The following is a 9796-nucleotide window of genomic DNA, read 5'->3' as shown; positions in this document are numbered from 1 at the left end:
TTTCTTACGTGTCGGGAATTCTAAGGTGTCGTAATAGAGTAGGTTGTCTGAACTATACTATATGCAGACCTGAGGCTGGCTGCAGCTATTTGCGGGGTAGGAGCTGAACATTTAAAGGGGTACTCCCAGTAAAAACAAAAAAAACCTTTTCTTTCAAATCAACTGGTTTCAGAAAGTTATACGGATATGTAATTTACTTCTATTAAAAAATGTCAAGTCTTCCACTACTTATGAGCTGCTGTATGCCCTGCAGGAAGTGGTGTATTCTTTCCAGTCTGACACAGTGCTCTGTTCATGTCAGGAACTGTCCAGAGCTGGAGAGGTTTTCCATGGGGATTTGCTGCTGCAGTAAATTGCTAATCTATATAACTTTGACATCAGTTGATTTGAAAGAAAAAAAAAAATCCCTAGAGAAAATAATTTCAAAGAACTCTAAGGGTGCGTTCGCACGTACAGGATCTGCCGCAGATTTGATGGCCCAGATTAGACTCAAAGTAAATCTGCAACTTTATATCTGCTGCGGATCCTGTACATGTGAACGCATCCTAAAAAAAAAAAAAATTAAGAAACTTATCCGTATTTCTATAGCATCTCATCTGTCCATCTACTTAGCAATTGCCTCCCCCTTGTTACTTTTTATCATAGTAACGTATGCATAGGTCTGCTTTTTTTTTTTTTTTTTTTTTTTTTTTTTTAAACACCTTTCCTACTAAGGCATGGGTCTCTAAACTGCGGCCCTCCAACTGTTGCAATACTACATTTTCCATCATGCCTGGGCAGCCAAATCCAAAGCTTTGGCTGTCCAGGCATGATGGGAATTGTGGTTTTGCAACAGCTGGAGGGCCGCAGTTTGGAGACCCATGTACTAAGGTGTATAAATCCTGGGGTTGGCTGTATATAAAACCAGCTTTCACTTTTCCCTAAGTCATAACAGCTACCTAACCTATCCACTGTATATAAAATAAATTTCAAATTTCTTCTAAAGCATTGCTACATCTGCACTCAGGTTGTGTGTGGGGTAGTACTTAGCTCCTTTCATTTTATTGAACTGAGCTGCAATACTTTACCCAACCAGAGGGTAGTTATGGTGCTGTTCTTCATAGAAATTGGATTTTTTTTTTATCATCTGTTTTTGGAAGAAGTCACCTCTGTTTAACTTATCCTATATAACCCCTTTAAGACTATGATCTAGCTTTGGCCTTAGAGAATATTGAAGCCTTGATCACCCTCCTTTTTTCTGTTCTGTTTTACAAGATTAAGATTTACTTAATGCTGGGTTTACACAGAACGATTATCGTTCGAATTTGCACGATAACGATCGAATTCGAACGATAATTGTACGTGTAAACACAGCAAACGATCGAACGACGAGCGAGAAATCGTTCACTTTGATCTTTTATCTTGTTCTTAAATCGTCCTTCGTAAAAAATTCGCAGATCGTTCCGTGTAAACAGTCGTTGCGCAAAAGTCTCGCTGCCCGCCGCCCAGCCCCATCTCATCTCATCTGCAGCCCCCTGCGCTGCCCCGATCGCCCACCGCCACCGCGATCGCCGCCGCTCCGATCGCCCCCGCTGCCCAGGCCACGAGCATATGTTACCTGCTCCGCGTAGCAGATCTTCGAAATCCCCGGCTCCCCTCTTCAGTGCATTGATTTGCTGAAGAGGAGAACCGGGAATTTCAAACGGTTCCTCTTCAGCACTGATTGGCTGAAGAGGGGAGCTGGGAATTTCAAACGGCTCCTCTTCAGCCAATCAATGCACGGCAGCACTGATTGACTGAAGAGGAGCCGTTCGAAATTCCCGGCTCACCTCTTCAGCCAATCAATGCACTGAAGAGGGGAGCCGGGGATTTCGAAGACCTGCTACGCGGAGCAGGTAACATATACTCGTGGGAGCCGGGGATTTCGAAGACCTGCTACGCGGAGCAGGTAACATATACTCGTGGCCGAGGCGAGAGCGTCGGGGATGGCTATCGGGTCGGCGCAGGGGGCTGCGGTCGACCGTAGGATCGGGCTGTGGACGCGAGATCGCAAAACAATCGCAAAGTGATTTTTCCGTACAATATATCGTACCGTCTAAACGCTGATCGTTATAAAAAAAAAAATCGTTACTCCGACATCGTTAATCGTACGATCGGGCCAATAATTGTTCCGTGTAAATGGTGGTGGTGGTCCCATACAGTTTTATGTGTCTTCAGCAGAAAGCAGCACCTCAAAAATCAGGGAAGGAGACAGATAAGATAATGAAGGAATGAAGGAAGGAATTGTTAGTGTTCTAGAGCAGTGCTTCTCAATTCCAGTCCTCAGGCCTCACCAACAGGTGATGTTTTGAAGGTTTCCTTAGTATGTCACAGGTGAAATAATTAGCTCAGTGCATCAGGTATTATCACAGGTGTTCTTTGTATGGGATATCCTCAAAACATGACCTGTTGGTGAGGCCTGAGGACTGGAATTGAGAAGCACAGTTCTAGAGGGTGGATGATTCACCATATATTTTCCCTGACCGAATAGCCCCTTTAAAGCTCCCTAGGTACAGACAGGGACCATTTACATTTATCTGCCAAAGATTTGAAGCCAAAGCCAGGAATGGATTCAAATAGAGGATAAATCTCAGGCTTTCCTTTATGACCTAATCTCTGTTTATAGTCTGTTTCTGGCTTTGGCTTTAAATCTTTCTGTGTAAATGGACCCTAAGAATCCATTTACACAGAAAGATTATCTGCCAAAAATATGAAGCCAAAGCCAGGAATGGATTTGAAAAGAGGAGAAATCTCAGGCTTTCCTTTATGCCCTGATCTCTGTTTATAGTCTCTTCCTGGCTTTGGCTTCAAATCTTTGGCAGATAATATGTCAGATGTTTCTGTGTAAATGTACCCTAACCACCCTATAAAGCCGATCTTCAGACCAGGAACCAGTGTATTTTATTTCTCTTCTCAGGGTGCTCTAGTTGGTTTGATTTTTCCCACCCAAGTAGAGTCCTGTTTTGAAGTCCCATGTGTTGTGCTGCCATAGTATGAACAGGAAAACCAAAGTGGATACTGTATAAGGGTATATTCACACGGGCGGGCTCGCCGCGAGAAAACAAAAAGTAGCGTTCTACAGTGGTGGAACAAGGTGGTACCGAGGACACACAAAGCTCGGAGAATCCTCTCTCACTTTGGCTATATAGTCTAGGACATTACAGGCACCATGTTACTTCTTCACCTCTCCCAGATCATCAATGCTGTCATCATCAACCTGTCAATCAAAAAAACAGGCAGCGTCATTCAGAAGGTCAATCACAACACATCAACTCAGACGCCATAGATGATGGAGGTGTCCATGTGTAACAAGCCCAGCCATGGCAAGTATGTAAAGAATTACAGGATCCCAAGTGAAAGCTATGACTGCTGCTATGGGCAACAAAGACACTTTCTATAAGAGTATATTCACACGGGTGGGCTCGCAGCGAGATTCTCGCTGCGAGCCCGGCAGGTCCTGGCAGTTCCCATACACTACATACTTGCTGCGGTCTAAACGACCGCAGCGAGTATGTAATTATACCGCCCTTAACCCCTTCTGCTCCTGCCCAGCTCCCCCGCTGTAAACATACTTTACCTGTCCTTGCTGCACGGGTCCGGCGTCCTGCTCTCCTGTCCGGCCAATCAGTGTGTTGCCCAGCCGCAGCCACTGATTGGCCGGGCGGGAGAGCAGGACGCCGGACCCGTGCAGCGAGGACAGGTAAAGTATGCTGCTTACAGCGGGGGAGCAGAAGGGGTTAAGGGCGGTATAATTACATACTCGCTGCGGTCGTTTAGACCGCAGCAAGTATGTAGTGTATGGGAACTGCCAGGACCTGCCGGGCTCGCAGCGAGAATCTCGCTGCGAGCCCGTCCGTGTGAATATACTCTTATAGTAACCCTGTGTTCTGTGCTGCCTACAGACTCCAGGAAATTGAAATTTTTATTTTTGTAACAACTTTTTTTTTTTTATTATTATTTAAAAGGTCTTACACTTAAAGGGGTATTCCCCCCAAAATTATTTTTGCATTAATAAGCTGCCCACCCGTAGCTTTTCATCTTTCCAATATAGAGTTATTATGGATTCTGCACAATTTTGCTGTTATCCAGCTGCATTCACCCCCACGGATTGCATAGAATCATCAGACCTCAGTCCACACCGACACGCTCCCTGCTCCTGGCCCCCACCCTCCGTGTCGGCATCACATGTCCTCAGTCCCAGCACAGTGAAGTGACTGAGAACACTGATGGGGCGGCTGCTGTTACAGAGGGGAGACAGTGATCAGCGCAGCTGTGACAGCATCCCTCTCTAACAGCAGCCACCCGGTCCCCCCCAGCCCAGAGCTCACCCCGTGTCCAGACCCTACCGGCACACCATCCAGCACTCACCCGCAGCACACAGCCCCCCCATCACCCATGGCATCCCTCACTCACCCGCAGCATAGCCTCCGCACTCACCCGCGGCAAGCTCCGCCCCCCGCAATCGCCCTCTGCTACAACGTCACTTCCAACTCAGCCTTGCTACACCGACACCGCCATCTCAGCTCTGCTTCACTGTCATCATCTCCTTCATTGTCTCAGCTCTGCTACTTCACTATCATCAGGCATAAGCATTGCATGATGGGAAATGTAGTTTCCTATCTTGGATATAGATCGGCTTTTAGAAAAACTTGTAACTCAGGAACGGCAGCAGCTAGAAAGACGGGAGACGGCTCAAAATACTCGGGGGACATGGTGAGTAAGGCCAGCTAGGTTTGGGAGCATTACATTGTTTTAGCTCTTGGGGGGAATACCCCTTTAAATACTTTAAGTTGCATTTTTTTTTAGTCTTATGCAACTTAACCTACAGTCCTTCGATCGTTTACATATCCACTGAACAGTAAATGGTAGACATAGATAACCTCCCCTAGGTAAAACTATGAAGTCAGAGAACTATCAGCCCTCCAGCTGTTGCAAAACTTCAATTCCCATCATTCCTGGACAGCCCAAAGCTTTGGCTGTCCAGACATGATGGGAATTGTAGTTTTGCAACAGCTGGAGGGCCCATGGTTCTACGTCCCTGTACTAAGGAGTCATTCACGCGTGTCCATGGTGTTCTGTGGACTGGACCTGGCAGCTCCCAGCATCATGACTTATTATGATGGCAGGAGCTCCTAAAAAGTTTACAAGTTCTCGCTAGTGTACTGACACAGCATGTTAAACAGGTAAGATCAGTGTGAATTGTAGTAGCAGCTCCTATACCATACATTTCCTCCTGATTTGTAGGAGGTACATTAAAGGTCCGTGGACGTGTATGAGATACGGTGTTAGGGGTCTTTCAGGGAAGCATTGAAATCAGAGGGTTTACTTAATATTGGTCAATATGTGGCATCTCCTTGGGCATGCCGCAACTTCTGATGCAGAGTCCACATTATAAAGAAAAATACCATGTGCTTTTCCGAATACTTACCAGTTAAAGCTTGGTTCTTCTCTCCTCAAATTCAGCAACATCCACTTCTCACAATCATCTTACCTCCTGTTTTACTTGGAAACTTGCTCACAGCAACAAGTGTGCCCTATCTTCATTTATTATAGAAGTACTTTGGATGGAAGGACACTTTTCAGTATCACCAGGGAGGGGATGGATGAAAACAAGGACATCCACTTACCGCTCCAGCATCACACTGCTACAGTCCCCAGCAGCTTCCTGGTCTGACATAGTGGCTGAGCCATTCAGTAGAGATAAGTAAATCTACAGTAGGAGCGAAGTGAAGCTCCTATCTGCATTCTGCTCATCAGACTTCAAAGTCTGCTCCACTCAGTGCCGCTTCTTCCAGGTTTCTCAGCATCCAGGGAGAAGCGAAGCAGATTTCAAAGCCCGCAGAAGGCACAAAGGAACGAAGAGCTTTGCTTTGTTGCTGCTGTAGATTCGCTCATGTCTACCACTCAGCACCTGTAGCAGTGTCCCACCTCTGCTGCTGCTGAATGCCCAAGACATCACGTCTCATCTCCTGGAAGTGGCCAGGGAATCGGAGCAGTGGAATGTATGGAGCAGAACACTCAGCCATTCATCAGATGGAGCGGTGTCCTACCACTGAATGGCTGGGCGGGCTAACGACATTGCAACTTAAAGCGACTCTGTACCCACAATCTGACCCCCCCCCCCCCCCCCCCAAACCACTTGTACCTTCGGATAGCTGCTTGTAATCCATGATCCGTTCCGCAGGTGATGCAGTTATTGTCCTAAAAAACAACTTTTAAAATTGCAGCCCAGTGTCAAATTGGCGTGGTGTAAAGTGTCTGTGCATTGGGCTTGCACCACCCCTCCGCCCCTCCTCCCCGCCCTCTTCATCATTAGGAATGCCACTGGGCAGAATTTTTTCTATTCATCACTTGTCAGAACACTACACCTGTGCAGTGTTCATACAGGTGATGGAATTGGAAAAATCCTGCCTGGAACATTCCTAATGATGAAGAGGGCGGGGAGGAGGGACGAAGAGGCGGTGCAATCCTCAGACATGTGTACTTTAGGCAACGCCAATTTGACACAGGGCTGCAATTTTAAAAAGTTGTTTTTTAGGACAATAACTGCATCACCTGCCAAACAGACCCCAGGACAGATCTGGGATTAAAAGCAGCTATCTGACGGTACAAGTGGTTTGGAGGGGGAGGGGGTCAGATTGTGGGTACAGAGTCGCTTTAAGACCAGGAAGAGGCTGCACATTGGGGGACCGGTTTAGTGGAGTACAGGTGGCAGCGCTGGAGCCAGGGACAGGGGCGGGCTGGGCCGGGGGGCAGGGTGGCATCTGCCCCCCGGGCCGGTCTTCCCCAGTACATTACAGGGCCGCACTGAGGCTGCTTACCGCCCCAGCGCTCTCCTCTCTGCCTGTGCTGCAGGGCCGCTCTGTGACGCTAGTGGCAGCTGAAGCTGCTCCCCGCCCCCGGTAAGCCCCCCCCCCAGTGTAACGTCCCATGTTCCGCCGGGCCCGGGGCATCCGGTATTACACAGTGTGGAGAGGAGGAGGCTGCTGCTAACCTCCAGCTCCAGGCTCCTGCTCCCTGACCATCCCCCTCGTGTCCTGCTCTCTGCTCAGCAGCTATAAATGCAGGTACTTCGGGTTGTAGACAGGAGGGAGGTCGGGACAGAGAGGAGAGGGCTGTCTGCTGAGCTGGGCTGACAGAGGCAAACACACACACTAGCATCTGTTCCCCCAACCCCTGTAGCTGCTGCCCTTTACCCCCTATAGCTGCACCCTCTTCCACAGGCTGCATTGCCCCTCTGCACCTGTAGTTGATATGTACCTCCTAAGGCTGCTGTGTGAGCCTTCCCCCCAGACTGCTGTGTTCTCCCCTTCAGGCTGCTTTGCCTCCCCCCCCCTTTCAGGCTGCTGTGTCCCCCCTTCAGGCTGCTGTGCCCCTCCCCCCCCCCCTTTCAGGCTGCTGTGCCCCTCCCCCCCCTTTCAGGCTGCTGTGCCCCCCCTTCAGGCTGCGGTCCCCCCCCCCCTTTTCAGGCTGCTTTGCCCCCCCCCCCCCCCCCCCCCCCCCCCCTCCCCCCCCCCCCCACACACATTTCAGACTGCTGTGCCCCCACACACAGAATGATACACACTCATAGAGAACAATATACGGTCATACAGAACCATACAGAACAATACGCACCCATACAGAATACGCACCCATACAGAACAATATACACCCATACAGAACAATATACACCCATACAGAACAATACGCACCCATACAGAACAATATACACCCATACAGACCAATACGCACTCATACAGAACAATATACACCCATACAGAACAATACGCACTCATACAGAACAATATACACCCATACAGACCAATACGCACTCATACAGAACCATACAGAACAATATACACCTATACAGAACAATACGCACCCATACAGAACAATACGCACCCATACAGAACAATACGCACCCATACAGAACAATACGCACCCATACAGAACAATACGCACCCATACAGAACAATACGCACCCATACAGAACAATACGCACCCATACAGAACAATACGCACCCATACAGAACAATACGCACCCATACAGAACAATACGCACCCATACAGAACAATACGCACTCATACAGAACAATACAGAACAATATACACCTATACAGAACAATACACACCTATACAGAACAATACGCACCCATACAGAACAATACGCACCCATACAGAACAATACGCACCCATACAGAACAATACGCACCCATACAGAACAATACGCACCCATACAGAACAATACGCACCCATACAGAACAATACGCACCCATACAGAACAATACGCACCCATACAGAACAATACGCACCCATACAGAACAATACGCACCCATACAGAACAATACACACCCATACAGAACCATACAGTGCAATATACACCCATACAGAACAATCCGCACTCATACAGAACAATATACACCCATACAGAACAATACGCACTCATACAGAACCATACAGAACAATATACACCTATACAGAACAATACGCACCCATACAGAACAATACGCACCCATACAGAACAATACGCACCCATACAGAACAATACGCACCCATACAGAACAATACGCACCATACAGAACAATACGCACCCATACAGAACAATACGCACCCATACAGAACAATACGCACCCATACAGAACAATACGCACCCATACAGAACAATACGCACCCATACAGAACAATACGCACTCATACAGAACAATACAGAACAATATACACCTATACAGAACAATATACACCCATACAGAACAATATACACCCATACAGAACAATTTACACTCATACAGAACCATATACACCCATACAGAACATACAGTACAATATACACCCATACAGAACAATATACACCTGTACAGAACAATACAGAACAATATACACCTATACAGAACAATATACACCTGTACAGACCCATACAGAACAATATACACCCATACAGAACAATATACACCCATACAGAACAATATACACCTATACAGAACAATATACACCTGTACAGAACCATACAGAACAATATACACCTATACAGAACAATATACACCCATACAGAACAATATACACCCATACAGAACAATATACACCTATACAGAACAATATACACCTGTACAGAACCATACAGAACAATATACACCCATACAGAACAATATACACCCATACAGAACAATATACACCCATACAGAACAATATACACCTATACAGAACAATATACACCTGTACAGAACCATACAGAACAATATACACCCATACAGAACAATATACACCTATACAGAACAATATACACCCATACAGAACAATATACACTCATACAGAACAATATACACCCATACAGAACAATATACACCCATACAGAACAATACGCACCCATACAGAACAATATACACCTGTACAGAACAATATACACCCATACAGAACAATATACACCCATACAGAACAATACGCACCCATACAGAACCATACAGTGCAATATACACCCATACAGAACAATACACACCCATACAGAACAATATACACCCATACAGAACCATACAGTGCAATATACACCCATACAGAACAATACACACCCATACAGAACCATACAGAACAATATACACCCATACAGAACCATACAGTGCAATATACACCCATACAGAACAATACACACCCATACAGAACCATACAGTACAATATACACCCATACAGAACCATACAGTGCAATATACACCCATACAGAACAATATACACCCATACAGAACCATACAGTGCAATATACACCCATACAGAACCATACAGTGCAATATATACCCATACAGAACAATAT

Source organism: Dendropsophus ebraccatus, chromosome 3, assembly GCF_027789765.1.
Source record: "Dendropsophus ebraccatus isolate aDenEbr1 chromosome 3, aDenEbr1.pat, whole genome shotgun sequence".
NCBI lineage: Eukaryota > Metazoa > Chordata > Amphibia > Anura > Hylidae > Dendropsophus > Dendropsophus ebraccatus.
This window is presented reverse-complemented; position numbering follows the sequence as displayed.